This window comes from Ambystoma mexicanum, chromosome 13 (assembly GCF_040938575.1).
Source record: "Ambystoma mexicanum isolate Mex_15411 chromosome 13, UKY_AmexF1_1, whole genome shotgun sequence".
Classification (NCBI taxonomy): Eukaryota; Metazoa; Chordata; class Amphibia; order Caudata; family Ambystomatidae; genus Ambystoma; species Ambystoma mexicanum.
The window spans coordinates 707,227,046-707,245,226 of record NC_090938.1 but is presented as its reverse complement, the minus strand read 5'-3'; the positions used below and the strand labels follow the sequence as shown (position 1 = coordinate 707,245,226).

The following is an 18,181-nucleotide window of genomic DNA, read 5'->3' as shown; positions in this document are numbered from 1 at the left end:
TATATGCCTGCTTTGTGCGTAATTCACAGAAACTGCAGAATAAAGCTCAAAACGGGGCATGATATTGAGGTGCAGCCGATAATACAGACAATTATTTCTGAAAAAGGAAAGATGCATTTCAAGTGGACAGCTTGCTGTAGGGGGTGCTGGGCTGATCTCATCTATTGGCCGCTGTAGCACCCCGCGCCTCACTAAGTACTGTGCCACATATACCCTTCATGTTGACACAAATGCTATGAGGGCTCTACCCTGCACCACTGGACACTACGCCTCTACAACATCTGCGTACACTGCTCTGCAGACTTTGTCAGCATCGCCCATTTTAGATTGCAGCATATCATACTTTATTGAGTGCAGCAGGCGACATAGCTCAAACGATATAACCCTACTTGAACTCTGCAAGTGATCACCGGCTGCATGGTGGAATTAATACTGCGCTTCCTAGCCCTGCGGCGCTCGTGGCACCTTCACCGCCGCTGAATCTCAGGGTAGACAGGTCAAAGTCTGTACATTGCGGAGGACACCAGCAACCCCTTGGCCAACAGCCCCGGCACCCTTCAATCCTCTTTGATGCGGACCATACACCCACCCATCTAGCGAGTCCATGGCTTTGATTGATCGCTCTACCTTACAGGCTTCAGGCCCTACTGGCCTCCATGCCGATGGGTGAGGGGACCCTATGGTCAGTGGTATCTGTGATGTGCCTGCTTGTTGCCGGGGTGCAACGCTACACTCCCTGCTCCTACTCACCATCTATGGTTACACTGATCTTGAGGTGAGGGCAGAGCACACCCTGCTGCCACTACAACTTTGCTACACAATAAAAGCCATTTTAGCCAGCACCGCAGCACCTCTACTAATTGAACACTCCTGCGACGGGTTGGCAGTGACGCATTCCAACAGCTCACGGATCCCAGACAGACCCTGGTTCCACTGGAATAAGACCATCATCACTGCAACCGAGCCCCTGCCTTTAACTGTTCCTGCTCCTAATACCCCGTCAGTGGAACGCCGCAACAATGACCAAAGGAACTGGGAAGAAACAGAGCTCCATGAACATGTTCGCCAAAGCAGCACCCAAGACTACTGAGGGCGCAGAGGTGGTGGAGGGCGCGTCTGGCGGGGAGTCGTAGTCGGGCGAGCCCAGTGAACTCCATCGGGTGATGGAATACATGCGCGAAGGGTTCACTCTTATTCTCACCAAATTAGACGACATGAGCGGCACAACCAGCCCAATAAAATCTCGGATGGATAAAACTGATGCCTGCATAACTGAAGTTGAAACGAGAATGGGCACTACTGAAGACGAAGTTGCTATCCTAAGGGCCGATGTCACCTCGCTTACGAAACAAGTGCTATCCATAGGCAAGAAAAATTAGGACCTTGAATCCCGATCAAGGCGCAACATCCTACACATAATTGGTATACCGGAAGGGAATATTGAGGGGCCAATGGAAGAGTTTATTGAACACACCTTATTTTCTTTATTGGATAGCCCCAAATTATCACCACAATTTGCAATAGAACGGGCCCACTGCACGCTCGCCCCCCAAACCCAAACCTGACACTCCACCTCGCCCAATTATAGCCTGAGTTCTCAATTACTGAGACAGGGATACGCTATTGCGGGCAGCGATGGCTATGGGCGACCTATTATTGGGTTTCAACAGAATACACTTGTACACTGACTTCTCAGTCACTGTTCATCAGGAACACAAGACCTTTATGGCCATGAAAAAGAGACTCTGAGACCTTAACGTGAAGTATGCCATGCTCTACCCGACTAATCTGAGAATTGAACACAGCAACAAGGTTTATTTCTTCACTATACCCGAAGAGGCCATGAAGTTTCTGGACAAACATTTTCCAGGCTGATCCTAGATTACACACTACCCAAACTCCTGTGCCTCTTTACTGATTGATCTGTGAGGGGTCTCCAACGGTGGGCATTAACCACCTGTGTTACCATTAGCACTTCCCCCGAAGTTACTGTCGGGAATCCACTGCTTAGTTCTGTACACTTGGGAAGTATGCACACGGAACCTGTTTGTCAAAATGTAAGCTAGGCCGTGTAGATGCCGGGCCTAGGTCGGCAGACAGCCCCCCATGCAAAGTTGCAGATATTGTTGGGATGTTGGAAGTGGGGCAATCATTCCTCGTGTTGAGGCAGGGATGGGATGAGGGAGGGGGTTTGTGGGTTGTTTAAACAGAAAATGCGTTTGTTGACAAAGAGCAGCACTATATAGTTACGGCTACACTGCACAGTTTGAAACTGACCGATATGGGGCATATGGCTTATCATGCTCACTGGTTGAATGGCGGCTGTAGCTTTGCAATTGATGAGCTGGAATGTACAGGGTTTGGGCAATACGACTAAAATGCAGTGCTCTTAGCTGTATGCGGAATGACACAGAGCACGCATTCTGTTTCTACAAGAAACGCACGCACTTGCGGTGGGCTGCGAGAGGTTCGCCAGAATTTGGGGCCTGCATCGATACTTAACCACTTACTCGACACAAAGTAGGGGGGTAATGACACTTATTCATCAGCCCATACCGTATGCCCACAAGCGGGCACATTTAGATCCACTAGGGAGATATGTGATACTGCGGGCGTGCTTGGAGGGCAGGAAATAGTCCTAGTGAACATATATTGTCCAAATGTAGATGATCTTATATTCAGAAGTGTTTTAGCTACTGCCGTTATACCCCCTAATACCAGTCCTGTGGGGTGGCGACTTTAATACAATAGTGGACGTGGAGCTGGATAGGTCCAGAAATACGCCTCGGCAACTGACTTGGGCTGCCCAGTCAATACGAGTGGGCTTGGTGGATTTATGATCTTGAAACGGTAGATGCTTGGAGGATGATCAACCTAACAACCTGCAAATACTCTTTCTATTCCTGAGTACACGACTCCCTGTCGGGTTTCATTTCATTTATCTAGGTTTCATTACCCTTTTTGGTTTACCCTTTTTGTTTTTCTTTTAAGTTGAAACTGTTCTCAGTGTTTGTTGATGTTTATTCCTTAACTATCATTTTATCAGATGGAGATTGTCCCAATCCAGCATGGAGGGAAGGAAGGAGGGAATCAAGCAGGAATCTGATTGGTTACCAAGATGTTGCAAGGTGATCGGAAGATAAGGTGACGTGGGAGCAGTTTGAAGGTTCTAAACTGCCTTTCATTGTTCAACCTTCATCAGGAAGGTCCTGTATTATTCTATTCTGAGTTTTGACCTAAGTTTCTAATATTTAAATAATCTGGAACTACATAAGAAGCAGGTTTGGTGTTTGATCTTCGTGGGACAAGGCATGCAGAGCTTTGGTGGGAGCGCAGCGCTCAAGTCAATCTTTAAAGACAGTCAATCTGTTAATTGGAATTAATTTTACTCAAGTCAAGTTAAGAAGTAACCTTTCAAAGCTCTTTCAGCTTGTTATAACTTTTAGGTAATTGGTTAGGTAATTAGATACATGCAAAAGACATTGCATCCTGGCTTTACTTCAATTGAAAGTAATTTCATTACTTGTAAAAACTGAAATTTGAAGCAAATGAAATCTGAATCGTATCAGAAGATCAGTGACAGTGTCTTACCTCATGAATAGAGGTTTTATGTAAATCCTTCAAGTGATGCGCATAGCGGCGATAGAACTAAGTTCTTAGTTTTAATGCTATTCACTCGCGCATGCTCTGAGATGGAGAGCGTATTCTAACTATGCGCGATGTATTAGTGAACTCAGACGCTTTCATGTACATACTGTGATTCAATAAGTGTTAATTTCAGTAAATATGCATGTCACGTTCATTTAGGCTCATTACTATTTACTCGCGCATGCTCAAATGAGGAGAGTTATCTGAGCATGTGCAGAGAAGTAGTGAAATGGACAATTTAATATTGCTCAATCCCAATAAACTGGTGTTTACGGCATCGAGTGATCGCAACCACTCGCCATTGATATTTGAGTGGGTGATTAATGTTTAAATATGTTGGCGCAAATTCAGTAAATATAAAAGAACAGCAGTTTTCATAACGCTTGCGCAGATTCAATTAGTAAAAATAAACTGTGTCTTCCAATACGCATGCGTAGAAGAGTTCATGAGAAGAGTGGTTTCCACACGCATGGTAGAAAATATGAAAGCAAAGAGAAAGTGACTTTGTAACATATGAGAGGAAACATTCAAAAGGCTCTATATAAGAAGACAACGTTTTTTTTCCCTTTAATCTTCTTTCACTAAGTAACTGTTTAGTTTCAATACACTAAGACATGAAACTGAGATTGAGAGCATTCTAAGTAATATGTTTTAACAACAGCATCCTTTCTTGGTTGAAGAAGCAAAGGTTAATGGTTAAAGCAAATGTGAAATACTAGGTTTTTAAGGAACTTGCAACTTGAACTGATTTCAGTATAATTTCATGAACTTTGAGTGTAAGAGTCATGGAAAGCAAAACCTCAGTATAATTGCATTCAGAAGTTTACTTCAGTTTTCATCAATCCATCCTGAAGCAATTACAATACAAGCCTTCCAGCTCTTCAGGGAGGCTATACAGGTATTTCTAAATTCTTAAGGGGATTAGTGGGAGAAAAGTAGTAAGTTAATGAGATTTTAACGTAATTTGTTTTATCCTCTGCAGGTTCTCGACAACAAGATGAGTGACCTGTCATGATGCCTGTCCCCGGAAGACCAGACCAGGCCCAGCAGGCCCGGAAGCAGGCATCATGCCACTTGGAGCATGCCCAAAAGCCCCAGTTAGGGGCTATTTGGGTACAGTCGCGCCAGGCTCATAAAGATAAAGTCAGTCCTGACGCCATGGGAGCCAGTCTCATTATTGATAACTTACCTGAAGCAGACCATGCTGCATACTCACCTGAGGCAGACCATGCTGCATGAAGACTCAAGCCAAATGAGGCTTAGGAGGGACTATTTTACTGAAGGGACTATTTTGTTACTTGGGTGGGGCTGTGGAAGAATACTTACCTGGATCTTCTTCCAAGGCTATTTAAACCACGCCCGGACAGCCACATGTGCTTCGCGTTATTCTGCTTGCTGCAGCGTAACGCTCACTGTGTTTTCAGCAGCTCCAGTCTTCAGCCATGCCCGCTTCAGTCCTGGGACTCCTGAAACAAGAAGACAAAAAGGATAAAGGTTAGAACAGGAGTTTTAACTTAAATCCTTACCTGAATCCTGATCCATTTCGCCAAGGAACTGAAAGACAGAAGTCTTTGAAGCATTGCTTTGCATTTCTACGGCGCCGCGCTGAACTCACCTGCTTGGCGGTACTTCAGCATTCCATCACGCTCTCTCCATCTCGCGGCCGCCCTCCAACACCTAACGAGACAAAGACAGCAAGGTGAGCAAGGGGATTCTCTAAGGCCATACAAGCTACCCCCAAGGACTTACCTGATTTACCACGGGAGGTACTCACCTCATTTCGGGTCGGCGCAGTCAACTCTGCTTCATCGCCGTACCCCGGCCCCTAAGGGGAGAAAGCAAGGACAATACTAGTTACCCCCCACAAAACTTACCTGATTTACCACGGGGGTCTCACCTCATCTTGGGTCGGCACAGTCAACTCTGCTTCATAGCTGTACCCTGGCCCCTAAGGGGAAAACACAATAGACTTACCTGAATCTTACCGAGTGCCATTTGGAAATCTTCGAGTGGATTAATCGGCAACCTGCAAGGAATCGGACAGAGTGAAGAGCAGACATTTGAACTCTTATGAACAACTGGACTTTAGAGTCAATACTGGAACTTGCCAATTCCTCTACGCCAGTGAAGTAACTGGTCATCAACGCGCCCCTGCGGTCGACGCAGGATGGAGAGCTCATCCTTCCAAACCATCAGGTGAGACTAAGGAGGGGACATCAAGAGTGATCAGTGGGAAGACAACGGGAGTGGGGAAGGTGGGTTGTCACTCAATTCCACGGGTGGTTAATTCCTCTTCTCCTTTGCAGAAGAATATTCTTGCGAGCCAGACAAACTAGGCTGAGCGGGTCAGTCCAGTCAGTCATCTCGGCGCTACACTTCACGCTGGTGGAAATAACAGCGGCCCAGTTCCGGTCGACGCCCCCGTGGGAACCAGGTGAGCGTAACATGACCTGTGTCTTTTGTTGTTTTCTCCACTTCCCCCTTTCCCTTGGAGTTGTTAAGACTTCTGCTGTTTTATTTCAGTAGTTGCCTGCACAGCTCTGGGGGATTGTGGGGGCTCAGCAGCTTCTGCGGACACAGATACCGGACCGGACACTCCCACTCCCATATATACATGTCGTGGGTATCTGCTACCCTCATAACACACCTTAGCAGCGCGGACATATTAGCTAGAACGTTCTATGATCACTCCCAATCACCCTGACGTAGACACTGGAAATACACTTGGTGCTAACAGGGTATGGCGGCTTAAACCACAGGTGTTACTATACCCAATATTCAAAGCTGAAATAGATGCGTAGAGGACTACTTTGAGATAAACACTGGCTCAATAGGCACACAGGTAACCCTTTGGGAGGCCTTTAAAGTCTACATGTGGGATATGGCTATGGCCGCAGAGTCGTGATTACTCAAGGCTATACGACGAGATGTCCATACTAGCGAAACTAATCTAAGGTGATTCGAGCAGCAATTTGCATCCACACTGAGACATCAAGGCAGAGCTTGACATATTCTGGGCACTCACGGACAGAGAACAGACATTTCTTGACAGCGTGACAATGGCAAGACAACATGGGGAAGGTGAGCGCCCTGGTAGACTGCTAGCTAGGATGATATGACAAGTCAGGGGACACGTCACATCTCACTCATGCGTGGCGGGAGCTCTTTATCACACCTCCTCTGAGGTGACCACAGTGTTCCACTCCTTCTATACCACATTATATGCCAATACAGACACTGTGAAACCCCCCCCACAATATATAAATATTTAGACCCATTACCACTGTCAATGACTGGCCCATAACGCCACACGAGATCTCCACTGCCATTGAATCCTTCCCACCTGGGAAGGACCCCGACCGGACGTCCTCACTATGGATTTCTTTAAGCACTTTAAATCCCACCTTACCCCCCCCAATTGACCGCCCTGTGGAAAGAATCCTGTACATTGAAAACAATCCCCCCCCCCACACTATGAAAGGCTGTGATAACAGTCTTGTTGAAACCCGGCAAGCTAGCCGAACAATGTGAGACTTACCACCCCTCTCCCTCACAAACTCGGACGTTAAAATATTTGCAAAAGTCCTTGCACTTAGACTTTCCCCCTACATGAGACACATCATCCACCCGGACCAATCCGGGTGTGTCCGCGGACACACTGCGGCTCTCAATCTAAGACGTCTCTTCAATATACTGGCCCAGATAGAACCGGAAGCGCAGGCAGTTGCCGCGACCCTAGATTTGCGCAAGGCCTTCGACTCGGCATCCTGGCAATTCATGTGGGCAGTGCTACATAAATGTAACTTCGGACCCCAATTCATATCATGGGTACAACTTCTATATGCATCTCCCACTGCTAGAATTAATATAAATGAATCCTGTCAGATCCCATTGACATTCTCAGTGGAACTCGGCAGGGATGCCCTTTGTGTCCCTTGTTGTTTGCAATGTGATGGAACCCCTTGCAGATGCGATCCAGCATAGACACTCTCAAAGGGGAATCAGACTCCTGGGGGAACCCGAAATGATCTCGCTGTATACGGACAACGCACTTTTATTTGTGCGAGACCCCACACTAAATCTAGCCCAAATCATGCAGGAGTCAGAGCTTTCGGAACCCTATCCGGGCTTCAAGTCAACTGTGCTAAATCTGAGCTATTCCCTCTCACTGATGCTATGGTTGCTTCACCTGCCTGACCTTATAGGTTTCGCCTGGACGCCCCTTGAAATCAAATACATTGGGATTGTTGTGACATGACACCCAGCACCCGCGACTATGGGGTATATCTACCCCAGTTTATGGCTAGACTCCGCGCTTAGGCAAAGCTTCCTCTCACGTTGGCCGGACGTGTATTGCTTTTTAAAATGATTACCCTCCCGAAACTCTAGTATTACTTTTGGAATGCACCAATGTGGCCTGGGATTACGTTCTTCGAGACACTGAAGGTGGCATTTAACAATTTCTTATGACACACAGGGCGGTCAGACTTAAATGGGATACACTAACTAGACCCTTTACACAGGGGGTGCTTGCCGCCCCAGACTTTTAGAAATACTGTGTAGCAGCACAAGCATACTATGCAACAGACTGGTTTGATACTGACACAAACCTTCCACATGTTAACCTGCGACTAATATTACCACTGGTATGGAAGGATCTGGCAACTATCAACCCCATTCCTGCGACAGTGCTGGCTTGGGGCAAGATATGGAGTATGCTGGACAATCCCCGCCCCTTCCATTATGGAATTTCTTTCCTACATTCCCTAAAATAGACAAAGCAGCCTTGCGGCAGTGGAAGAGGGATGGTTATGCAGTCATGAGAGATGTTTACAGCATGGGGTCCTTCATTACACTCCAAGACTTGCCAAGGCCCACACAGAGACTCTCCGTGCGCTGGCTGCAATATGGGGGACTCCACAGAGCTGCCAAAATAGCCTGGTCGGAATTCCCTATACTGCCTCCTGATGAACTATCGCTAGAAGCTATTATGGCCGGAACCTCGACACGTGGTGGTGTGTCCAGACTATATGATTTATTACAGTGCCGCTTACGAAACTTTGTAAAACCTGGGCCAAGGACCTGCCCGTAGACATTACTGACGAGATGTGGGAAGCTAAATGCCTACAGACTCAGACTGTCTCCTTTAATTCCAAGTTTCGCTTAATACAATTTAGGGTGCTTCACAGGTACCATTACACTTATTACCACTTTACCATGTATCTGGTCTGATCATTCCATAATTAGTTTCACAATGCATTTGCATACATCTATTGCTAAGTCTAGTAATAACATGAAATTAGTTAGAGGCCGTAACTTTAAGAAACTGAGCTCGTTGGAATTCACAAATGGAATTCAGTCAGTCATGGCTAAAACACTGCCATCAGACCAAACTAATGACATTTAATCAGTATTTAATAATACTTTCTTAACAATACTAGATAAGCTTGTCCCTATCTGGATAAAAATGGTAAGAGAAAATCCTAATCACTAAAGCTGGTTCTCACCCAAACTGGAAAAGCTGAAAAAGAAAAAAGAGCCCTAGAACTGAGCTGGACTAAACAGCCATCAGACACCACTCGACAAGAATGGAAGAAATTAGAAAAACCTTATAAACACTGGATAATGGACACTAAGAAAAACTTCTATAACACTCGCATTGAGCAAGCTTCCAACTCTACGAAGAAATTATTTAGCATCGTGAAATCCTTAGAAAAACCTAAAATTACAGAACTTCCCTTAATAATCTCAGAAGAAGATTGTGAACGGATTTCACTGGCCTTTGAAGAGAAAATTACCAACGCTAGGGACAAAATTGTAGCAAATCAGAGTCTTAACACACCACAGGGCCTTTCAAACAACATGGTAGAACTTAAAGAAACCGAAGATTCTGTTTCCATTGATCAGTCCCCAAGTTTCGATTTTGCCCCTATTACATCAATAGATATGAATCTATTGCTCGATTCTATGAACCCTACCACTTGTCCACTAAATCTATTACCGCCTAAAATTATTCTTCAACACAAAAGCATTTTCAAACCATTTTTTACAGTTTGTTAACGCTTCTTTTCGAGACCTGGAGGTGCCACTAGACATCAAGAAAGTGACCATCACGCCCATCTCAAAGAAAACAAATCAAGACCCCACTAATTCCAACAACCTCCGGCCAATAGCTAATAGCCATTTTTTTCTAAAAATACTGGACAAAGCATCTACAAATCAACTCCATGTTTTTATGGAAAACGATAACAAACTGCACTTTAGACAGTCCGGTTTTCGTCCATATCATAGTACCGAGATTGCTCTTCTTGATCTCCAGAATTACATGCTGGAGATCATTGACAAGGGTAAGGCTGTGATGTTGATCCTGTTGGATCTACCAGTGGCATTCGATCTCGTTGATCATGATAGACTATTAGAATATCTATATCAACAAGGGAATTGCTCAGAACAGGCACGGGAGTGGATCAAATCTTTCTTGTCTAACAGTTTCCAAGGTACAATGGGGCGAAGCTACCTCCTCAACCACCTCAACCACTCAAATTAAATTTGGAGTCCAACAGGGTGCTTCAATATAACCCCTCCTCTTTAACTTGTGCATGCACACATTGTGCATTCTACTGGAGACGCTAGGAGTCTTCTTCTCGAACTTCGCCGACGATATGCAATTGGTCATCGAGCTAAGTGGCGATTATCAGCAAGACTCTCAAACTCTAGAAAACATCTATAAGGCAATCGGTAATGGGATGTCCTTAAACTGGCTCTGCCTTAATGGCAATAAGACAGAGCTTCTCATCTTTGGCTCCCCTCAAGCTAGGACCAAATTAGATCCAGCCTATTCCCACTTTGTGTTCCAAAGCAATAGGATCAAAATACAAACGAAAGTGAAAACCTTAGGAGTCTTTATGGAAGCATCGATGAATTCAGATTCTCATGTTCAAAACCTCAGTTTAACATGCAATTAGCATTTGAGGCTATTGCATTCCGTACAGCCCTATATCAACAACATAAATGCAGTAACAATTGCACAGGCCATGATTCTATCAAGATTAAATTACTGCAACATCTTACTTTGTGGTACGTCCAAGTCTAACATTCAGACATGCCAAGTAATTCAAAATGATGCCATTCACATCGCTATGAACATCCCTAGGAGGTCTCATATTGCCAACAACAGGAAAGACCTACACTGGCTGCCGATACAACAATGTATCAATTTCAAAATGGGCTCACTAATAAACTTCTCTCATCAAATCTGAACCTGTAACAAGGAATCAGATCCAAAAGGACCAGAGTTCTAGGAAGATCTTGGACAATTTTGGACAAGACTCCAGTATTCTAGAACTCTCTACCTTCATACGTCAGATTGGAATTGTTTCAAGAAAACATTAAAAACATGCCTTTTCTGTTAAACTAGCTCCTTGATTCATAATTTAATAATTGAGACCGGATGCCTTGTCTCATCACTATGTCTGTACCTTTTGTGTCTATGTGAGCGCCCTGATGTCCGCGGGCTTCGGTGCTATAGAAATAAATAAATAAAAATAAATAAATACGCCTCGGCCAAGCAACACCTCTTTTCTCACACTCGCTCTGCCCATTGCGGCAGATGTCGCACGGTCAGGGCAGGATATCTCCATATGCAATAGAACTGCCCTGAACTAGGAGCATTCTGGGGAGGGGTGTGTGGTACCATGCCTGTGATATTCGATTGCACCATTTAGCCACCCCACTGAGCTGTTTATTCCACAGGTTCAAGCTGCTGCACCACAGCTTTCATAAGCTTGCGAGCTCCTGTATCTTGTTGGCAATTAGATGTATATTGTTACTATGGTTATGCCCCACCTCACTGACCGTGGCACAATGGCTGCGGAACATCACATGGGCATCTGCCCAGGAAGAGCAGTGGTCCTCGCTGCAACCTATGAACTGTAAACCGATAGACATTTGGGCATCATTTTGTAATTATCTGCCATCTATGCAGGCAAATGTTCGAGACAATGGGGACTCACTGAACAGTTATTAGCCTCTTTTCCCTCACAACCCCTCTAAGATGTAATATAACTACCTATGGCACTACTGAAGGTACACTATGTGTCAACCTGTACCAAGTCAATGTGAGCAATAGCAAATGTAATTACCCTATCACTGTAACTGTTTCTTTTGTTGCCTGGGCAAGCACCTACAAATAAAGTTTAAAAAAAGAAAAGCCGGCTTAACTGCTAATCCATCTAAATGTAAGCTGGCTCAATCAGCCCTGAAATACCCAGGTTTCTTTCTAGGGAATGGTAGTATCCAGCCCCAAAAAGAAAAAGTAAAAGCTGTCCTAGATACCAACACCTAAAACCAAGAGAGACCTCAGGGCATTCCTAGGGTTAATTGGGTATTACTGTAGGTCTATCCCTAATTTCTCAACAGAACAGCTAGGCTAACCAATAAATTAAAGAACGCTGAACCTTAGAAAATTCAGTGGACTGATGAGGACCATGTACGTTACAACAATTTAAAACAAACCTTGTACCAGAACCCAATCCTAAAGGTGGTAGACTTTTCGAAAGAGTTTGTGCTACAAACCGATGCCTCTCTCTCAGGATTAGGAGCAGTTTTGTCACAGATTTGTGATGGATTAGAACATCATATCCTATTCACTAGTCGAAAACTCTTCCCAGGTGAAAAAAACTACTCTGTGTTGGAATTGGAGGCCCTTGCCATCAAATGGGCAATAGCCCATCTAAAATACTATCTCCTCGGGAGGAAGTTTACACTTGTAACAGATCATTCCCCATTAGTATGGATAAGCCAATGAAAAGGACTCTAACACTTGAGTCATGCAATGGTTCTTCGACCTGCAAGCCTACTGTTTCGCTGTGGAACACCGGAAAGGTAAGGACCAAGGGAATGTCAACTTCCTTTCCCGGTTCCCCTGCGAAACTGATGCGGCTACATTGCATAGGGGAAGTGGATTTGAGAAACCAGAAGGAGTCTCACCTGCTAGTCCCCGGGGATATATCATCCAGGAGGACAGGACATGGCCATTGCTTTTGGATCCTGTTCCCTGGGGTGCACCAGTGCGTGAGGATCACTTGGATGAGGGGTCATCAGGGAGTGCGAGTGGGACACCGGATGGTGAGGTAGGATACTTTAAAACTCAAATACTCAAACCCAAACAGTGTACCTCACATGTCTCACTACCATGGTCAGGCAAGGTCAGGCAATTACTGATAACACCATACACCTGACTCCCATTAGACTTCCCCACACAGATAAAAGGCAGAGCACGAAAGCATACTCTGAGCGAGGTAAAGCACACAAAGGGGTAGCAGTTTCGAGACGGCATCTGAACGAGGGTTGAAAGACGGCAAGCCAAGAAGAGTTCACAAGGAGGGGAAATCTCTTGACCTTTTCGGCAAGAAACCGTTACTCTCGAACCTTCAAGATTGAAAGTGTAAGGTCAGGAAACCAAGCTTAAGAATCCTGTATTGTGTCGGAGATATCCAGAGCCCTCCCGTGTGACTTATAAAGTCCGGGAGCAGCAGACGCCGCAGTGGTACCATCATTGGCTCCAAGAACAAAAAGGCAATAAAGAAAGCAACAAAGCCGGTGAGTTGGGGAAGCCGATATAAGACCGGTCTGTGTTGAAGCCAAGGTTGCAAGCAGCAACATTGTATAATGAGCACTGGAACGAACATCGTTACCGACCTGCATGATGAAAGACACGAGTAAAGCTGAACTGCTAATGAATGCTTGAACTTTGAAAGATATTATACCGTTGACAGAGTGGTACGGCACTACGTGGGTGCACAATCGAAGGTCTCTGGAATGTATCCAGCCGAGAATCGGCAGAAGTGAAAGTTAAAGAGTTGTAATAAGAAAAGAGTTGTGAGTCGAAGTGGACCTGCGACGGGTCAAGTAAAATCCTGCGCACATTCGAAAGTCTTTGATTTTTGATGCAGAAAGGAAAGTCTTGGAAGAGTTGAACATTGTATTGAAGTGGATCTGAGCCTGGCAGAGGGGGATCCGGAGTGAACAGAGAGTCACCCGAAAAGTGGAATATTGTGTTGAAAAGGGGTCTGAGCCCGGCAGAGAGGGAACCCAGGATGAACAGGGGGTCACCTGTGAAATTGTGCATAAGAAAATCCTATGAAGAAAAGAACTCTGAATGTATGTTTGTTGCATCAGGCCCTATGTAATAAGAGACTTTGAATGGTAAAGAGACTTTGGTACAGAAGGCCCTGATGTTGAGATTGTGAACTGCACCCTCGTGCTAGAGAGGCACAAGACAGTGCTAAGCTTCAGTGTGCCGCCTTGTCCTGTGCGAAAACGTAGGGAAGACGATTCAACTGCTTAGCTATTCTGACATATCATTTTTTGAACACTTTTCTTTTCATACCATTGTTTCCCACACTATTTTGTATTTAGAAGTAAGGATTCTCAATAGGTTTATTAGTGTAAGCCCTTTTATTTTGACAAGACACTACTAGGACTGCATTATTATTATTTGATGGTCGTAGCTCGCTCCCATCTTAGATTTAGATTTAGACAGTCGTTTCTCAAACCCAATTGAAGTTTAATAAACACCCTTGAACTATGGTCACTTCTGTATGTCTTACTGTTTGATACCATGTCTTCACTAAATAGGGCAGGCATTAGGTTATGTTAGTGTAGGCCAATTTGATTTGACAGACTCAGCTAGGACTGATTTATTTATCATTTGATGGTCAAGATACTCCCATCCTAGCTGTAGGGCAAAGTAGGAGTTTTTCAAAAGACGGAAAATTAAATAAAGGTTTTACAAATTGTACCTTTTGTGTCAGTGTCATACTTGAGATACCATGCCCCCCCTTACAGTATTCCCTGTGGTTTGAGTCATTCATCACATTTCTTTGCTTTCCGTTGAATCTATCAAAGTATAGATGCATACACAATAGCCCCTTGCTAACTGCGCAGTCTCAAGTTGCACCTCACCGCTAACACCCAACTTTGACAGAATGCTTTTGGAGTTGCTTCTTCCCTCCTACTGAGGGGATGTGTCCTAGCAGTTGGGGGGAGACTTTTACTTTCGGATGAGATTGGAGTTCTCTGAATAATGTTGCTCCTACTTTAATGGCAAAGTCCAGGGTGCTGTTTGTCGCTGTTTGTTGATGGTAGACACTGGCCAGGAGCCTTGTAGGAGTTAAGTCCTGTACGGTACGACTCACCATACGGCATGTGAAACAACAACCAGCTCCTGCTCCTGCATTTCAGCTGTTATCCAAACACAGCTTGGAGGAAACGTTTGCTGGATCCCCTAAGGTGAGCCCTGTATGCTTGGACGGGCCGGGCCAGTGTCGCTTGCCGTGCTGTTTCAAATCTATGGCAGCCTGTCACCTTTTGCATCAAAGACCCCACTAATAGCACCTTGGAATCACTCCACTTGCAGATCCACCCATGCACACACAGGTGCAGCTGCAGGCGTGACCCCAACGGCTTTCCTTTTGCATCTACTACTACAGGGGGGTATAGGACTCTGGTTGTCCCCGAACCAGTCGGGCATGCCTCCCCTGCTTGTGCCTTGTTGAACTCCTTGCCGAAATTGTTGATTTTATTGCTACACTCGAGCTTTTAGTTATGTTTTCTTATCCTCCGACCAGCCCATTTTATTTATGCCATCTTTTCCCTGTTACACAAAGAACATTGAACTTTGAACGTTGAACACTGAAGTTTGGACTCTGAACTTTTTTTAGAGTGATTTAGAAGGATTTTGTTAGATGCATGTCTATTTATATGTTGATTGGCATTTGCAACTGTTTCATTTTACCCTTTAGTGATATATCATTGAGTTTTGTAGTATCCATTCTGCTATTTTCCTCCTCTTGTTGCATTTCAGCTGCCAAGCCTAAAAACACCTTTTTAGGTTACTTTTGAGGAGCTCTATACATAGAGAGGAGTAGTAAAAGAGGCTCCTTTTTAACCTTAATTATCATGAGCTGTGTTTGCTTTTGGTCGACCTGTGGCCAATTAGTTGTAAAGCCTTCTCTTTATCCAACTGTTTTTTTTCACTATGTCCAAACGCAAAGCGCCAATATCCCCCTCCATAAACCAGCATGGGAAAAAGTTAGCTAGATTGTTTGATCCCATTGATCAAGCCAACATGATGATTAAGGAAATTGCACAGTTACTGTATGACTTAGGTCCCAACGATATAGCCCAATTACTGGACACAAGGGAGCTATTGGTGTTAGGAAATCACCCCATATGGCTAGTAACTGGGTTGCATTGGATAATGCACCTTGAGAGAGCATTGGTGGTGAGATGTTGCCTATATCCAGAAAGGTTACTCCCTCATTAGCCTCCAATAAACTTTTATCCTTTGCTGAGATGTAGGAAAAAGCTAATCCGTAGCAGTCCAATTGTGTCCTTACCCGCACATCTGGAAGTTGGTACTATTTTACCAGGATACAAAGTACCGAACCCGCCGGCGCAATGGGAGGGAAAAAGTTACGTCATCCCTTTGGAGTGCAATGCGCCCACAAGTGTCAATGTTCCAGCATCTTCTATCTCCAATTGTGATACCTTTAGGCAAGTACCCCCTGGTAGGAGCTGTAAGAACATTCCCCCACTGCCATCCCCAATCCCGACCAACAGTAGGTTTGCTCCACTGATTGAGGAGGGAACCGGGATAGAGAAACTAACCTGGCCCCCAACCCTCCCGAAAACCAAAATAGGAGAACATAGGGCTAAGGCAAAGGGGAGGGTTGATGATGAAAAGGTTCCTAATGACCTGGGGTCTAAATCCCCTGCCCCTGGTCCTCACCTAAATCCTGGGTTGCCTTCCATGAGTGGGGAGGACCCTTTGGGGTTGTTTGTCACTGCTGGGGTTCCCACAAGATCTGTTGGTGCACAGGTAGATAACGCAATGGGCCTCATTACAACTCAGGCGTTAAGGGTTAACGCCGTCGTTAACCCTTAACGCCTGATTCCGATTTTAACGGCTGCTTTTAGCAGCCATTAAAATCCATGGCGCTAAACCGCCTTGGTGCTAATTACGCCACCGTAATTTACGGTGGCGTAATTAGCGCCTTCCCCACTCCCATTATGCCCTATGGGGCAAAAATGGGAATGGGGAAGGGTAAAATGGGAAATGGGGATTTACCGCCCCACTCACCTTGGAATGAGGCGGTAAAACCGCCATCCACCATGGTGTAAACATAGTTTACACCATGGTGGTAAAGTTGGCGTACTTACCGCCTGGGTCGTAATGACCCCCAATGTGGTCTATGAATTTGCCATCCCAGGAGGTAGCTCTTGCTGGTAAAGATAATGAAATCCCAATGTGTGAGAGTAAAAGTTTGGCAATAGTGAACATCTCCAACAATGTTGAAATGACAAACCTCACCCTTGCTAGGGTAGAGGAAATGGTGGGAACATTAAATTCTCTGATCGGGGAATTGAAGCATGATCTGGGTGTTTTTGCTGCTGTGGAGCAGTCCGTTATAGGTGACGGTGTGGCGATTGTGCGGCATCATCACCAGAAGGAGGTGAGTGACTCTGCAGATCCCTGTAGGGGAAACCATGACGTAGCACACGTGATGTGGAAGAGAGTCTAGGCAAGGCAATTCATGTCCCAACACCCACATGAACATCAAGTCCAGATGGAGGGCAAACCCTGACAGACAGAAATGCATGCCGAGTGCCAATTCCATAACCAGCACACAGCCAACACACATAGACCGTGCCCATGTAATACATCACACAAATTCCAATACAACGGCATGCCACCTGCCATGCAGGAACTGTCAAAATTCCCACTCAGACTACCCTGTGTGACACACCTGTAAGACATGAATGCATGATTAATGATATACTACACAGCACCATAGTATACATCTGGCATGTAACACCATCACTGATGCCCTGCATTTCTTCTACCCCCCCAGGCACCGATGGAGAAGATGCCAGCCAGGACACCACCACGAGGGCATCCACGTCCCGGCCACAGAAAAGGGCAACTGACACCACCACCTCTGGGGCAGCCTCGCAGCCCACACCTACAGCCAGTGCGCCTGACACTGTCGACACCCAGCTGCCCACACCCACAGCAGCGGCCACGACTTGCAGCAGGCGTGGAAATCCCCACCGACTCCTCATCAGCCACCACACCTGCTTCCTCTGTCCCCACCAGCCCTGTGCGTCCTACGAGAATGAGTGTGAGGCACACTGAAATGCAGCCACCGGAAAGCAAGAAGTCCTGCAAATAGTTTTTGAGGACAATGGGAGTGGCTCACATGGTGTTGGGGGTGAATGGGAGCATTTGGGGGAGTTTATTGGGGGGTTTGTAGTTTACTGGGGGGGCTTGTAGTTTAATGGGGGGTTTGGGAGTTCACTGGGGGGTTAGGGGGGGTTGTCACATTTTTGCAGTTTGAATCAATACACCCGTTGTGAGAAAAAACATTCAATGCCTGGACATTGTTCATTTTGTGTGTATCCATTTAATGTATGACGGTGTTCAGTGCCCAACTCCCAACATTCCCTGTGTGCATGTCCACATGGACCC

The 18,181-nt window shown here is 45.5% G+C and overlaps 1 protein-coding gene across 2 annotated transcripts in view; it reads left to right on the top strand.

Moving 5' to 3' along the window:
- The window catches only part of LOC138521761 (E3 ubiquitin-protein ligase TRIM17-like), an 870,777-nt gene that overhangs the window by 190,728 nt on the left and 661,868 nt on the right, over positions 1 to 18,181 (top strand). The window contains exon 4 of one of the 2 annotated variants that reach the window (XM_069634826.1): positions 3,047 to 3,144. The exons of the other annotated variant lie outside the window; for it this stretch is intronic. The gene's annotated coding sequence lies outside the window, so the exon portion shown is untranslated. The remainder of the gene's footprint in view (positions 1 to 3,046; positions 3,145 to 18,181) is intronic. 2 annotated transcript variants of the gene reach the window in all.